General features: G+C 40.1%; 1 non-coding gene across 1 annotated transcript; it reads left to right on the top strand.

Annotated features, from left to right (window-relative positions):
- The first annotated feature begins 2,064 nt into the window (after positions 1-2,064).
- On the top strand, positions 2,065-2,218 carry LOC149502090 (U1 spliceosomal RNA). Its single transcript, XR_016323916.1, has one exon. It is a non-coding gene; the product is annotated as a U1 spliceosomal RNA (small nuclear RNA).
- The last annotated feature ends 13,201 nt before the right edge of the window (positions 2,219-15,419 follow it).

Raw genomic sequence — 15,419 nt, 5'->3', positions numbered from 1 at the left:
TGCAACCCAAACTAGGTTGTTTATCTTAAAAGGCTTATTATGCTTGTTAATTGAAAAACTCTGGTCTGATAATCCGTGCTGCATTGCGGTGCGGGTTATGTAGATGATTTCGAGATACGATAATGTTTTGAGACAATTGTTAAACCAAAGCCAAACCAAAATGAGGCTATCCTTTGGCGAAATAGAATACGAATATAAGATGTTCCGGTTTTAGTAGGAAATATATTCTATTGAGAAATCGATATGGGAAATTAGAAAATTCTGATAGTTATTGAACACATGCCCTTTTTCGAAAGATAATGAGTATTTGGTAGCATGTAGCGAATAGTCTCATAGCAGATGTACACCATCATAATCAACTCATAGAAGTCCACTGCCTTTCCAGTTCTACGCTGCCTGTATCCAGAAGTTTCTAGCAACCTTCGGTAGGTCATATGTTCACCTTTTGGAAGACCTACCATTTTATCGCACATAAACGTCGGTAGCTAGTAAATACGATAATACGGAACGGAATGAAAAGGGGAGGAATACAAAATATGATTCTTTTTCGTATCGATTCTCTATAGTATCGTTACTCAAATCGGGTACAATTTCTGCAGCCGCTAGGATTTGTGTGTAAGCCACCGTTCAATCCGGTCTATTTGTTTCCAGATATTCGCAGAGCCAACCAGCGCACACCAAGTTTTATTAAAAATGAACGAGTGTTATTTGTAGATATTTATTTGAGACCACAAAAGAGTAATTCACGACTCAAATATAAAATTCGAATTTCTATTAATATTTTAAAAGACTAGAGATGTATTTTCGGGTAATGTGCGGGACTTTGTAAATATGTGGATTAATGATGCCTAGGTTCAAGTCTCAAATTGATCAACGAAAAAAAAATGTGTGTTGGAAATACAAAAAAGTTGAAAGCATGCTAACGTATTTTGACTTTCCTTCACTTTCCCCCCTTTGCCTTTTCATTAGTTTTGTCTCATGCGAGGTTTGGACGTTGGTTGTTGAGAGACAGGAGGTTTTAGTCGGTTCGATTCCGACATGCCCCGCCCTCCATCCCCAGTGAAGGGCGGAAGTCCGGCGATTTCCTCCTGACAAAAAAAAAAAAAGCGTATTTTGACGTTATAACAATGCCAAATTTATGGACATAGATGCCTAGGTAAACCAATAAAATTATACAGTTCGTCGGTTAGTTAATGGAATACCATGATGCCTTCCCGTGATAAGGTGACAAGTTGGCCTCAAACTGACATTGAATATGCATTGTTTTATTTATTTAAATTTAATGAAATAAATCTCGATTTTTTTGGCAAAATCAAAGATCTGCTAATAAGTATATTTTTTTATGAATGCAGGATTACTGATGGCCCGTAGGCCTTTCCGATTTCACCAAGACAGGCGGGATTTATCAAACCCAGTCAAAGCTGCGTTTTTTGTTGAAGATGAGACAGTGACCCTGTAGTCACCCTCACAGTACAATGATATAAAAATAAAAGACCTTTGAGTTTGCAGTAACTGGATGCGTAGAACCGAAAATCGGGTTCAGTGGCGAGCTTTGGGGGAGGCCTATGTCCAGCAGTGGACTGCCGCAGGCTAATGATGAGTTTGCTTCACCAGTTCAGAGTTTTGCGACTGTATTTGAAACGGACGCTAAAGTATTTGTAGTGGTGAATATTTGAAATTCCATATATATTAGTGGTTTTGGATATATTAAATAGTACGTATATTCAATATGGATTTACTTTTAGAAAATTATCGCATTTCCCAACTCAAGATAGCCGTATCTTAGTGCAGAGTTTCATGAAACTAGGTTAGGATCCGATTTGCAAATTCCTTACAAGAAGGCAACCCAGATTTGGATCTATAGGAGGTGCAGACAATGTTTGTTTTAATAATGCAGCGTTGGATTATGTACATGTTCGAACAGAAGCCAGAAGATTTTATAAAAAATATACATTAGTGTCAATGCAATGGCGGGGAGCAGCTGTGAGATTAATTTGTTTCACTTTACTTAATAACAAATTTGATGTAAAAAAGGCCATTTTTAGACAGACAATCATACAACCCATACTTACCTGGCGTATGGGATACCGTGATCATGCAGGTGGTTCCCCCAGAGCAAGGCTGCTGCAGTTGCACTGCAGAGTGGTTGACCCTTGCGATTATCCCTAATGCGGATAACTCGGACTCGTAATTTTTGATATTTATGTATAGTCTTAGTATGAAAGTTTGCAATGTCTAGTGTATAGTCTACGTGATGACGGTTATTATTATTATTCATCTAAATAGCTGTTTCTTTGTATATTATTATTATATATTTTTTATAAATCATTTTGAATAAAATAAAGTTGATAACTTTGTAAAGTAGTTTTTTTTATCAATAAAAAAATCATAAAAAAAATTTATACCCGAATAATTATTTTCTTTTTACCTCGAATAGAACATAAAATTAATATTTTTATAATAAGGAAATTCGTTCCTATCCGGTCTCCCACGACACCACACATTTTTAACACACTATTTCTATGATTAAATACACATCGATTTTAAGTTAATTACGCGGCATCAGCTCACAGCTACCGATCGCTCACCGGGCGCGGTCATCCGTCACTCCCGGCTTTAGTCTCGCTAATTGCAGAGCTCGGTTTTTGCCGAAACTCTTGCGAGATTATACTAGGTCGAGTCTCTTCCCTTTATTATTGGCACATACTTAATATTAAAATACGTAATGATTAAACTTATTTATTAGGAAAATGAAGATTTCTTTTCTTTCTTTCTGTTTACGTTTGGGATTTCTTTGAATTCGCGCCTTCACAGCTTTTATCACTGCTGGAGTCCTAACAGACCGAGGGCGACCACTTCTTGACCTGTCATCTACACTCGAGTCTTCATTGTATCGTTTGATGGTACGATAAACGAATCTTTTGGTTATATTAAAATTTTTCAGTATGTTAAAAATTTGAATTGGCGCGTAACCGCAACGATGCAACGCAATAACTGCAAAACGGTCTTCTTTAAGCGTCCACTCCATATTTAAAAATGAGTAAAATTCTAAAAGTTTACATTTTTATTTTCATGAACAATTCGAAATTCGAATTCAATAAACTTTTTTGTGGCCAGCATTCTAAACGAAAAGTTTTTACTGTGTGACAATACTTATGACCTGACTAGTTATGTTTGTAACGGAATCATTGAACATGATTTTGACCCCCTTCAAAACCTCAAATTAACCTGAAATTAGGTATACTTATTAAGGACCGATGACAATTCAATATAATCAATAGAAGACAATTCAATTCAATATAAATAATCAAAAAAAAATCAAAAAATAATAATAATAAAATTCAACTAAAAAATGAAAAATAAATAATAGTTTAAAAAAACTAACAAAATACGCTTTTATAGAAAATCCAACTAAAAAATAGAAAATAAATTTATTATAATAAATTTGAATTAAAAATAGCGTAAGAAAAAAGATTTTACTGTAAAAAAAGCGTGGGGTGCATGGTATCAGTAGTTAAAAATGTTTTATGAACAGATAGGGTAATTTGAAAGTGTCCTGAAAAGCACCCCACGCTTTTTTACAATAAAATCATTTTTTATTTTGAATCCAATTTATTAAAATTTATTTTCAATTTTTTAGTTGGATTTTCTAAACAAGCGTATTTTGTTAGTTTTTTTAAACTATTATTTATTGTATAATCGGAAGAATATTGAAAGCTGAAAACGTGATAGAGGGAGGAGATAGAGTATACTTTATTGCACATCGAATCCCATTTATCATTAAGCATTTCCTCATAGAACTCCTCGCGAGTTTGACGTTCGAGCTAGCCCATAGGCACAGCCCACTGAGTTTCTCGCCGGATTTTTTACAGTGGGTCGCTATTGCGATCCAGCGATGCACTGCTCTTGTTAGGGCTAGTATTAGCAACTCTCTCAGGTTGAGCCCGCGAGCTCACCTACCGGTCCGTGAGTACTTGAAATAGCTTTTTCGGCTGCCAACGATTAGGTATTGAAAAAAATGTCAAATATTTGTGTTCTACAGTAGCTACCCGCCGCATCTTTAAAAAACATGTGTGATATCGTGGGACACCGGATAGAAACGAAGTTACTTATTATAAAAATATTAATTTTAAGTTCTATTCGAGGTATAAAGAAAATAAAACTGGAGGTTTCGCAACAACCCACGGTCATTCGGTAACGTGCGAACTTATTGTGGTACACTTCATTCACGGCTGTTTGTATAAGAGTTAGTGTATTGCGCAAACGAACCCTCTGAGATCGTGGTCAATGAATGATAATAAAATATGTTATATTTTGTACGTTGTTGTATATTTGTACGTTATTACAAGGTTAAGTCGTACGCTGTGTGCATTACTAAGAAAAATCTTACGTTACGGACGTTTTTTCCCGGTTAGGGTACCCCTCCACATCGTCCCATAAGGAACTTCGTTTCAAAGTGAAATTAAATGTTGTCGCAGGATCAGATCAGGTTACGGGTACAAGCGTAATTCTCCCATCTTCTAATGCGCTCACTTCAGAAGTTGTAGTTTCGACGGTAAACACAAAAAAAAAAGATTACATACAATTACGTGTATCCTCCAAGATCGAGGACTCGAGCCAATCAACCCTTTCGCCGCCTCCGGGGTACAAATGACGTCGGTAGAATGACGAATGAACCCGCCCGGGGCTGACGCGGCCTTTGATTGTAACAATCGTAACGCGCCGCTTTCAGGATCTCGCGTTAATACGTCTAACACAGTAAGCGTTTGTATGCTGGGAGATATAAATCTTTGCTAGAAGAGGTTTATGTCTATTAACAAATTTGAAGAACATTTCCTTGGTCTTTATTTTCTTGGTGAGCTAGATGTGTCAACGAGTTTATTGTGTAACAGTTGTCCTAACAATCCAACTAACTGCTTAACTGTTTTGCCTCCATTATTCGTATGAGAGATTTGACATACTTAAATATTTGGTAACAAACCCGACTAATCGATCAAGGAGCTCATCAAAGTTACAACCCCCTTTAGTTTTATTAGGAATTGGAATTTAAATCTTTTTTTTATTGCTTAAATGGAAGGACGAGCTCACAGCCCACCTGGTGTTAAGCGGTTAATGGAGCCCATAGACATCTACAACGTAAATGCGCCACTTACGTTGAGATATAAGTTCTAAGATCTCAGTATAGTTACAACGGCTGCTCCACCCTTCAAACCGAAACGCGTTACTGCTTCACGGCAGAAATAGGCAGGGCGGTGGTACCTACCCGCGCGGACTCACAAGAGGTCCTACCACCAGTAAATTCTAGGTATTTTTAGGTACCATTTCTAGATATTTTACTTCAATAAGCAAAATGTAGTGCTCATTTCGCACTTACCCTTTTGACGGTCCTAAAAAGGTCGGGGTTCATTTACCAGTGCCGCCTTCCAGCTGAAATGAGATCTGGGGGATACGAGCAGCCTGCGACTTGCCTTCATTGCTGATTGGATGAGGATTAAGAGTACTATTTAGCTAATACCTTACTTAAACCGATGTTAGATAAACACCGAATTGAGTCGGCTTTTGTGTTGTAGGTACTTTTAAAAGATGCATTCGTTCTGAATTAAACTAAGCATTTTGGATAAAGCTACTGTTAATTCGAAACAGTACTGAATTTTAATAAAATAATTACAAAAAACTACAACAAACATATCACAACCGGTTGTAAAATACTTTTGGGAAATTACATAATTATGTTTTGAACAATTCGGACACTGTTAAAAAGAATATAGGAATTATTTCGCAAAACGCTTCGAATTTTGCAGATATACATTATTAGATTATATGTATAATATATTTTTTTATCTGATCGCTGCCAAACTTCACACAGTCATTAGGCCACTCAGCCAATTTGAAAGTTCCTTGAAATTTTCATCGAAATCGGCCCAGCCGTTTCGGAGCCTTTAAGGAAACATGTACGTAATCTATACATTGACTATTACAAATATGGATAGATTTTTTTTTTATTACTTAGATGGGTGGATGCGCTCACAGCCCACCTGGTGTTAAATGGTTACTGGAACCCAAATACATCTACAACGTAAATGCGCCATCCACCTTGAGATATAAGTTCAAGCCGAAACTCATTACTAGTTCACGGCGAAATCTGAAATAGACAGAGTGGTGATACCTGGATAGGTACCTGGAATCTGCACGGATGTGCAGATTCACAAGAGGTCCTACCACCAGATAGATAACGTAAATGTAGTTTCTGTAACTAATATGTAAGGGAACTAAGTTTATTTTACGACTAGTCAAAACCAACCGCGCTCTGCTGTGACTAAGCAAATGTACCACGAAAAAAAAGATATGTGGTGTCGTGGGACACCGGATAGGAACGAATTTCCTTATTATAAAAATATTAATTTAAAGTTCTATTCGAGGTATAAACAAAATAAAAGTGGAGGTTTCGCAACAACCCACGGCCATTCGGTAACGTGCGAACTTATTGTGGTACACTTCATTCACGGTTTTTTGCATAAGACTTAGTGTATTGCGCAAACGAACGCTCTGTGATCGTGGTCAATGAAGGATAAAAAAATATGTTATTTTTTGTACATTATTACAAAGTTAAGTCGTACACTGTGTGCATTACTAATAAAAATCTTACGTTGCGGACTTTTTTTCCCGGTTACGGTACCCCTCCGCATTATCCCATAAAGAACTTCGTTCCAAAAACCTCCCCTTGACCGTGTGAGGCCTCATCACAATCTAACGAACGCATATAACAGAAATGCGAAGGAATTGAATGTAGAAACATATATTTTTTTAATCTGTTAAAGCTAAATTTTCCGACAGCAATAACGCATTTTATAAATACGAAATTATTGAGAAACGATATCACGCCCACTTCATAAGCTAAATCAAGAGTCGTTACTACTAGCGATACGAGCACTTGCAAAGATAGAGGGCGTTTTTGAGGTACCATCCCACGTCCTTACTCATGATGACGTAATTTACGGTGAAGGAATAATATCGTGTAATAAAATTGAAACCCGCAAAATTATGATTTGCGTAATTACTGGTGGTAGGACCTCTTGTGAGTCCGCGCGGGTAGGTACCACCACCCTGCCTATTTCTGCCGTGAAGCAGTAATGCGTTTCGTTTTGAAGGGTGGAGCAGCCGTTGTAACTATACTGAGATCTTAGAACTTATATCTCAAGGTGGGTGGCGCGTTTATGTTGTAGATGTCCATGGGCTCCAGTAACCACTTAACACCAGGTGGGCTGTGAGCTCGTCCACCAATCTAAGCAATAAAAAAAAATTTGACGTCACGGACTTTTCTATAGCCTTTGCCGTAACATTTTCGCTCTAACAATAACCATTTAAGATTCAATCATATGTACCACCATCATCATCTCGCTTGATAATCATCAGGTTTCTCATCATGACCCATTTCTGTTTCCTGTAACGACTATCCTATAGTTAAAATATACTACATAATTATAATACCTATGTAAAGATAAAACTATTTATTTTTAAAAATATTTTCATAGACAAGTTCATAAATTAACCTGTCATTCAATGAAGAGAAATAATTTAATCTTACACAATTTAATAATGTTGTTTAAAATATTAATTTAATTAAAGATATTAAATTGTACTATGTATTTATATTACAGAAAACGCAGTTAAATCTTTCATTGTCTGGAGTAGTTGATATTATTATATATACTTATACATCACACATATTCTTAGTGCTATCATTAAGTATTGGTTCAATTTCGGCAATGCTATTTCTAAGACTTCAAGTGAATCAAAAGCTTCTATCAACTATATCAGATTCAAAAAAGATTCCCATAGAAACTCAAAATAAAAGAGCTACAAAAATAAAAACACGCTCATGAATAATAATGATTTGAAAATTTCCTAGAAAGTTTACAAAGTAAAGGAAAAACGTTCGCCCCGAGCCGAACAACCAATTCTATGTATAATTTTGTTGTTATTATACGTTAACATTGTTCTGAATCTGGTTGTAATACTCTCATAACATAAAGGGGATGAACAGTATTTTTTTAATCATGTAACCAGCTTATTAATCAATGTTTCGTATAATAAAGTAAAATAAATTTTCAATAAATTCAATGTTTCACGACGCCATTACAGATTTCATTACTAAATGCGAATTTACATTACGAAATTAGTGACATGAAATTAATTTCGTGATATTAGTTTTATCAACAGTTTCACGTGTAATTTAATACTTTCGTAATGCATGCATTAATTTCATGCATGCAAATTAGTTTCGTTTCACTGGTGGTAGGACCTCTTGGGAGTCCGCACGGGTAGGTACCACCACCCTGCCTATTTCCGCCGTGAAGCAGTAATGCGTTTCGGTTCGAAGGGTAGGGAAGCCGTTGTAACTATACTGAGACCTTAGAACTTATATCTCGAGGTGGGTGGCGCATTTACGTTGTAGATGTCCATGGGCTGGCAAAGTAGTGCGATTTCAATCTGGACTTGAAAATTTCCGGCGAGGACGATTGTTTAACGCTTAAGGGTAACGCATTCCATAAACGGACAGCTTCAACCGCAAAGGAATGGTCATAAAATGACGTCCCGTGAGCCGGAAACTTCAGCTTTAAATTCTCCGATGACCTGAGTGAATGAGAGCTTGCAGTATGTAGGAAATCAAAACGTTCCTGAAGGTAGCGCGGGGACGAGGAATTAAACAGGACACTGTAAAGAAGAGACAATATATGAACATTCCGGCGATAACGAATAGGAAGCCACTTGAGCTTAACTCGATACTCAGAGACGTGGTCATATTTGCGTAAACCAAATATAAACCTTATGATAAAATTTTGAAGCCGCTCAAGTTTATTTAGCTGGGCCTCGGTTAGATCAAGATAGCTGGCGTCGGCATAATCAATAATGGGGAGTAACAGAGACTGTGCAAGTGCAATTTTAGTAGATGTTGGAAGAAAATTACGCAACCTACGTAAGGAACCTGCAGAGGAAAATAGTTTGCGACTGACTGACACCAGTTGTGGTCCCCATGACAAACTGCGATCAATGATAACATCAAGATTTTTAACGGTGTCACTAAACGGGATGTTTATCCCGTCAAGAGACAATTGGGGCAGATGTGTCCACTCTATCTTACTGCATGTCCTTTGGCTGCCAACAATTATAGACTGCGTTTTTGTTGGATTCAGTTTAAGGCCGTACGCGTTACTCCACTCAGATAAGATGCGTAAGTCGCTATTCATAGTTCGAATAGCATCATGTAACTGAGGAAGTGGAGCTTGACAATACAGCTGAAGATCGTCTGCATCGTCATAGTCTTTTTTAAAGTTTATAATATATAATCATTTCTTTAGCTACATCGAATATAGCAAAATATAGCTTTGATGCTGAAGGCGCCATGCTTACTGCGATACTGTGGATTTCGCGACACTAATTTTTTTACAAAATTAATTTCGCAAAAAAATTAAATTAATTTCGAAACTACTTTCGTGAAACTGAGTTCAACAAGCATGACATTAATTTCGTAATGTAAATTCCGCATAAGTGTTAATAGTACGCAGACGCGAATTTTCTTCCAGCAAACCTAAATTAGAGGATTATAAATTTTTTTTAAATATCGAAATTAGTTATTTGAGTGGACGTCTGTGGGATGACGAAAAACATTTTTTTTTCTTTCGAAAGTTCAGTTTTGTATAAATAAAACAGATCACGTAATCGTCAAACGTAAATCGATTGCAAATTTAATCACAGGTTAGCTAAAATAGACATACCTATAGTTTCATGCTATCGAAGGGAACTAAAAACTCTGCAGGAAAAATATTAATGCAAGTAATTTTCGGTTTTTACTTAATGCAGCTAGGCAAACAATTTGGTTTTGAGTGGCAGCTGACCTACCAATTCAAACCAACTACTGGTCAAAATTACTTTTACAAATTTATATTTTTAGTACACTACGTTTTATTTGGACGAAATTAGATTTCCCAGCGATTTGTAGTACTAAAAGAACGGCATAAGTTCCATTACAACACGTTCAGTAGGTCGTCTAGGTAGATACTGCCATGAAACAGCCACGACTTCTGTTTTGAAGGTCGCCAGCTATAGAGTCTTCAACCTTATATCTCATGGTATATGGCGGCTTTCGCGTTATACCTATAGTCGCCGTTAGCCATTTAATAGCTTAAAATCAAGTGGCCCGAGCGCTTGAGGTTCGTCCGGCATCATACTGTTTCCGCGCTATTAATCTAAGCAATAATTAATGAAATTTCCCTAACAATAAACCGAACACAATATCTCGTTTAATGAAGCTGAGGAAAATACCTGTAATTTAATGAACATTAAAAACAAAACAAAAAAACCTTAAAAGCAGTACCCATTAACTTAATACCCTACAAGATAATAAAGCAAAGTTTAAAAAAATATAACAATCTTCCCTAAAGATCTTCATCATTATGTTCTTTTTTTTTTTGTAAGCAAACATCATTATCCCCCGAAGACTCACTTCGGTGTTGCGGAGAAATCCATTATTATTAGTCAATAGACGCCGTGCTGGGACCTCGTTCATGAAGTTTTCATAAAATCGTAACGAAAAATGAATTAACCTAACACCGCACGGATCTGTGGGCCCCAAAAAAATTTAATTACAAACGCAAACATTGGGTCGTATGAAGTTAGTAGAGCACGTGTGGATTCTAAACTGTGTGCTTAGGTTCACACTATTTGTGCTTTGTTAAGCTACGTAGCGAGTGCCCTTTCGTGAGCCCTAACGGGTATGCTCCCGAAATTATAGGACACTTGTAATCTTCCTACGATTTCTCCGGATTAACCCTGAGGAAACCATCGCTGTTTCGGACTATTTCAAAACAGGTACATAGCCATTTTTTTGTTAGTAGTTAGGATAAGTTGGGTATAAGGGAAAAAGTAATAAGGGCAACAGGATGACTCCAACAGCAGGCTGCCACGCTGGGCTTCATCCCAACTAGAAGACTCAAGACCAACAGTAATATATATTATGTATGTTTATGTACATATTATAGCGATGTGGCTACGGCTTTGTGCGCAATACAAGCCCCCTCGCTCCCTTATTATTTTTCATAAGCTCTAAATTTATAATTAATGATAAATCAGATCTTAGATGAGATCTTATGACGAACCATCTGCTGGACCAGGATTATGGTTACTGAAACTCCTGTTCATTTGTCGCAGCTTTAATTGTATTGTATATTTGTACACACCTTTCAGACTAGAGTTTGTCCAAATTTGTACAATATTATGTCCAAATCTTATTTTTTAATGTAAACCTCAATACAGTTTCAATGCAAAAAAAAGCGGTTGTCTGGAAAGTCGGTTTACTGACGATAGTTGAACGTGACAACGTCATAAGAAAATACGCCTCAGAGCGAGGTAACGCCGCATGAGTCATGTTTTTTCGTGCGTGCAGCCGGCTCCATCGAATTATAAGACGTTGTCACGTCAATAAAAAAGTGCGTTCCTTTTTTCTCGCCTATCATGGCAGACGAACTTACGACTCATTAAGTGGTCATCGTCGGTAGAGAACATCAGCCAATGGTCTATTCAAAGGTATAACCAAAACGTTGTATCGTGTTCACACAATTTCAGAGGAAGCACAGAAGAGGAACATTCATTCCAAATTCGGATGGTATGTGACGAAAATAATTCATGCACTGGCTCTAGATTATAGGCATGTAGTGCGATATTAAAAAGGGAGTGACGGGGTCATCGCAAGCAATTCCTTAGAGAAGCACTCCATCCTTACTACTACTAATACTAATACTACCGTACTAAAGTCCTTCCGTATTCACGCTTCTTGCTGTGATCGTCTTACAAATTTCAAACGCCATAACTTACTTGTCTTAACAAAACCAAGGTCTGAAACTAAGGTTTGATTCAGTGAGAACTGTGAAGTTGGGAACAAGATACAGCAGCGGGTGTACGAAGTCAAGTTAGTCTGGCAGATTACTTTGTACGGTTTTGCAAACTAGCGATTTGAGTTTCAACATTATTCGTAGTCTGTTTTTGGAACGAAGTTTCTTATGGGACGATGCGGAGGGGTACCCTAACCGGGAAAAAACGTCCGTAACGTAAGATTTTTATTAGTAATACACACAAAGTGTACGACTTAACTTTGTAATAACGTACAAAAAATATACATATTTTTTTATCATTCATTGACCACGATCTCAGAGTGTTCGTTTGCACGATACACTAACTCTTATGCAAACAACCGTGAATGAATTGTACCACGATAAGTTCGCACGTTACCGAATGACCGCGGGTTGTTGCGAAACCTCCAGTTTTATTTTGTTTATACCTCGAATAGGACTTAAAATTAATATTTTTATAATAAGGAACTTCGTTCCTATCCGGTGTCCCACGACACCACACATCTTTTATTTTTAAATTGCAAAACTGAAAATTCGCGTTATTTCAAAGAAGCTAACGTAATAGTTAATTCAACATCAAAGCACCGGTTTCTGCTAGTAGCATTGCTGACATCCATGAGCCACGGTAACCATTCACCATCAGGTGAGCCTATGCTCGCCTGCCTACACGGAAAAAAAATATACATAAATACAATTGAGGCTTAGACCTCATGACTCAAGGCGAGTGGCGGTATTAACGTGATTGATGTCTATGAAGTCTGGAGACAACTCAACAGCAGGTGGGATGTGACCTCATCCTCCTATCTTCGCAAAAAAATTAAATATTGAAAGTTAAAAACCCGATACTAAGCTGTTTTGTTTAAGTTTTGATTTTGTCTACACCTCGCGAAAACCGAAGAAAATACTAATAATAAAAATTATTCTTATCTTGGGTTTGATTTGACGTATTGCTCAAATTGCGCACTATGGTGCGTATGGAATCACCGTTTTGGGGGTTGGTGCTTCCCGCTTCCGTAGGTTTAACCCTCGATTCCCTACAAGTGACCCCTGGGTGGTGCTAAACGGGAGCCGAAAACATAACCGGTGGTAGGACCTAGTACGACTGACTGGCGACCACCCTCCAACTAGAGTCCGCCGCCAAATAGCCTAGCTGTGTTCCGGCGTGTGGGTTGGAGAGCCAGTTCTATCCCTTCCCTTTCCCCTTCCTTGTTGGGGGTGAGTCTTGGTGACGCCTGGAACTTGCGGAGCAGACGTGCGTGCGAACTCACGGGGCGTGATTGTTTGACGGGGGTATAGGGAGACCCAGTGAAACGGTACCCGCTGCCGCCCGCCGGTCAGTAGGGGACCTGAACCCGGGTGTCTCTACTAAACTCCGCCCCGGGAAGCTGTCCCGCCAACCGGTGTAAAATCCTGTCGTGCGGTCGTCGTGCCGGAGTCGGAGACCGGAGTGGATCCCGGCGATCGCACGCAGAGTGGACTGGGGGCCCTTCCATGCCCTGCGTCGGTCTCTCACGCAATCCGTGGTCGAGCACGTACTATGTTCCGCGCTTCATTCAGGTGTTGCCTCGATCTCACCTCCAACATCCTACCTCTCCTAATCCTACTCTCCGAAAATTTTACAACTATGAAGTCGACAAAAAAAAAGAAAAGGGTTTCACAGGCGGTTCCCCATTCCACATTTAATGTGGATTTCAGCAATGTCAGGGGCCTACATAGCAACCTTGACGCCGTACACCACCACCTTGAGACGGCGCAGCCTGCCCTGCTTTTTTTAACGGAGACGCAGATATCTGCTCCGGATGATACCTCATACCTTGAGTACCCCGGCTACGTATTGGAGTACAACTTCCTGCGTAAAGCCGGGGTGTGCGTATTCGTCCGGGCTGATGTCTGTTGTCGCCGTCTTCGGGGCCTCGAACAACGGGACCTGTCCCTCTTATGGCTGCGCGTAGATCACGGGGGCCGTAGCCGAATCTACGCGTGCCTGTACAGGTCCCACAGCAGTGATGCAGGTTCAGCTCTGTTTGAGCATGTGCAAGAGGGGACTAACCGCGTGCTTGAGCAGTACCCATCTGCGGAGGTGGTGGTTCTTGGAGACTTTAACGCTCACCACCAAGAGTTGTTGGGGTCCAGAACCACTGACCTCCCGGGTCGGACTGCCTACGATTTCGCCTTGGCCTGCGGCTTCTCCCAGCTGGTGACACAGCCCACCCGTGTCCCAGATATCGAGGGGCACGAGCCTTCTTTGTTGGACCTTCTGCTGACCACAGATCCGGCCGGATACAGTGTGGTGGTCGACACTCCGCTTGGATCGTCTGATCACTGCCTTATTCGTGCTGCCGTACCACTCTCTCGTCCTGATAGTCGAACGACGACCGGGTATCGAAGAGTTTGGCGGTATATGTCAGCAGATTGGGATGGATTGCGTGAATTTTACGCATCCTATCCATGGGGGCGGTTCTGCTTTTCCTCTGCTGATCCTGACGTCTGTGCGGACCGTCTCAAAGACGTGGTGCTCCAGGGGATGGAATTGTTTATTCCCTCCTCTGAAGTGCCCGTTGGGGGTCGCAGCAGACCCTGGTATAACAATGCCAGCAGGGATGCTGTACACCTCAAGTGGTCCGCATACGTGGCATGGGATAATGCCAGGAGACGTCGGGATCCTAACATCTCAGGAGAAAGGCGGAAATATAACGCCGCTTAATGGTCCTACAAGAAGGTAATTGCCAAGGCGAAGTCGGAGCACGTTGCTAGAGTTGGCGAGCGATTGAAGAGCTATCCCTCCGGGAGCCGTGCTTTTTGGTCGCTCGCCAAAGCTGCAGAAGGAAACTTTTGCAGGTCTAGTCTCCCACCACTGCGCAAGTCCGATGACAATCTGGCCCACAGCGCGAAAGAGAAGGCTGACCTTCTGGTCAAACTCTTCGCCTCGAACTCGACTGTGGACGACGGGGGTGCCACACCACCGAACATCCCCCGGTGTGATAGCTCCCTGCCGGATATCTGCTTCACACAGTGTGCAGTCAGGCGGGAGCTCCGACTCCTGGACGTCCATAAGTCGAGTGGGCCAGACGGCATCCCCGCAGTGGTTTTGAAAACGTGCGCCCCTGAGCTGACACCTGCGCTAACGCGTTTGTATCGCCTCTCTTATTGCACTAACAGGGTTCCGTCTTCATGGAAGACCACCCACGTCCACCCTATCCCCAAGAAGGGTGACCGGTCGGACCCATCGAGCTACAGGCCTATCGCGATAACATCCTTGCTTTCCAAGGTGATGGAGAGAATTATAAATACACAACTCCTGAAGTATCTTGAAGATCGCCAGCTGATCAGTGACCGACAGTACGGTTTCCGTCACGGTCGCTCAGCTGGCGATCTTCTTGTATACCTTACTCACAGGTGGGCTGAAGCCTTGGAGAGCAAGGGCGAGGCTCTTGCTGTGAGCCTTGATATCGCGAAGGCCTTCGACAGGGTCTGGCATAGGCCACGTCTATCGAAGTTACCATCTTACGGAAT

Source organism: Bombyx mandarina, chromosome 11, assembly GCF_030267445.1.
Source record: "Bombyx mandarina strain Sakado chromosome 11, ASM3026744v2".
NCBI classification, from domain to species: Eukaryota; Metazoa; Arthropoda; class Insecta; order Lepidoptera; family Bombycidae; genus Bombyx; species Bombyx mandarina.
Note: the sequence above shows the minus strand (reverse complement) of the source record. Positions and strands in the feature narration are given on the sequence as shown.